Below are 2,163 nucleotides of genomic sequence, written 5' to 3' on the forward strand. Positions count from 1 at the left end.
TTGCTATCATTGTTTATTATTTTTACTATTCTTCTTTATGTTTTCTTGCTTGTGTTTGTGGATCGGGTTGACATAATCATATGATACAACAGGAGGGATATGTCAGGGTTTTCCAAACTATCTTGATCGTATGATTATGTTGGAATGTATGCAACCAGTAATAAATAACCTAGCTAGATTAGTTTTATGCTTATGTTGGTGTGTAACCAGTAATAAATAACCTAGCTTGTCCCATCCTACACAATGTCGTAAAACATCCCCTGCTATGCTTTGACTAGAGGTCAAGGGTTTTCTCTTCCCTATCCAGTCCACTGTCACCCCCACCCTGTTTCTCTTAATAAAAATGCTCATGCAGGAGGCGAGAGTCAGACGTCATTCGATCATCGCTGTATGCACAGCGACGAATTGACTCTCCGCCTGCAGGTGCCCAAAAAGACTTAATTGTCTCCCATGTGGTTCTTGCAAAATAAGTTAGAGTGAGCACCACTCTAACACCCCTAGGAAGCATTCTCGCACCTCTAGGGGGTGCGAGCACCCCCGGTTAGGAACCACTGGTTTAGTTCAAAGGAACTTCTTTCCTTTTTGTTTAATTGTAGCTTTGATTCATAGATTGTTGTTGATGGTTTTCTTTGGTGTTATAGAAAAAACATAGTTTGAAGTAGTTGCATATAAGTTATCCCATATTTACTCAATGTTTGTTTAAGAAACTGCATACAAGTTACCTCACATTTACTTAATGTGTGTTGAAGTGTTTAGGGTTAGTTACTCATTATTATTGTGTGTTGTGATAGTTTACCAAGAAGATAAACTTAGCAAAGGTTTAGTTGCATTGTTCCACAGGAAAGCGGCATTCAACGTGCTTCAAGTTATCTGATCACAGTCGAGGACAAGTCAGCCAACCACGGAGAAGACAGCCGGTTGAGGAAACAGGACAGACTCTGCAATTCCAGTGCTGGGGTCACAGGCCAACAATTAAATGCTGAATCACACCACACTACATTCCTTAGATAGGCAGCGTTGCTACAGTGTAGCAATGCCTCTGTAACCAGGGCAACCAAAACATTAAAAAGAGGATTACTCAGAGGAAGGACTCAGAATTGATGGAGATTGTAACTGAGCTTCCTTTCTCTATCGTTCTCCTCGCGAGTAAACCTATCCTGGTTTTCTTCTCTTTGTTCCAGCGTGTGGTTTAATGTCTGATGGTACTTAAACCTGACAGGCAGTGAAGTCATCCCCCCCTCCCCGGTTGAATTTGTCCGTGTCACCTAACCGTGTCACAAAAAAGATTGGGGAACGCTGCTCTAGAGTACCTTATTCATGATTTAATTTGAACTATTTGAACCCTTGTGTGGTGTTCGGGTCCGTGGGACCCGTTTTCATTTTTTATTAAAAGAAAAATGATACAATTAATAAATTTTTCAACTGACTCACTGGCTTTGGCTCATTTTCTGTGAAGAACATATATCAGAATACATATTTAATGACCACACACCATACACCCCCCCTACACATTTCTATTACATATGAGATGTCCGGGTCCACTGGACACTGGGCTAATAGAAGTGTAGAACTTGACACCCACACACAGACACACACGCAAACACACACGCACAGCAGGCCTAGACAGGAGGAGGACAAAGTGTAGGTACAAAGAACATCAGTGGGTCAAATGTGCGAGAAAATGAGAGCAGGCAGTGTTGACAAACAATGTTGCAACCTTGTGTACCAGTGCAGAGCTGAGACAGAAGATGGGAGTGGAGGCCATAGTGGATGTGGTGAGGAGAGGCAGACTGCGATGGTACGGACATGTAGTGAGGAAGGACGAGAACGACTGGGTGAAGAAAGTTATGTCGTATAACGTAGAGGGAACAAGACCCAGTGGCCGACCTAAAAAGACCTGGCAGATGACCGTGGCAGCCGACATGAAGGCACTCGGCATCAACCACGAGATGGCCATGGACCGTTCCCGGTGGAAGACGGCCATATCGAGAACCCAGTCCAACCCAGCGGCGCCTGGAAAGCGGACTTTAAAACGATGATGATGTGGGATCCGCAGGTGCAGAAACACAAAAGAAACAGTTCCCACACTTTGTTTGTCAACACTGTCTACTCTAATTTTCTCGCACATTTGACCCTCAGTCAATCTGCTACAAATTGGAGGCG

The sequence above is a fragment of the Syngnathus acus genome, chromosome 5 (genome assembly GCF_901709675.1).
Source record: "Syngnathus acus chromosome 5, fSynAcu1.2, whole genome shotgun sequence".
Taxonomy (NCBI): domain Eukaryota; kingdom Metazoa; phylum Chordata; class Actinopteri; order Syngnathiformes; family Syngnathidae; genus Syngnathus; species Syngnathus acus.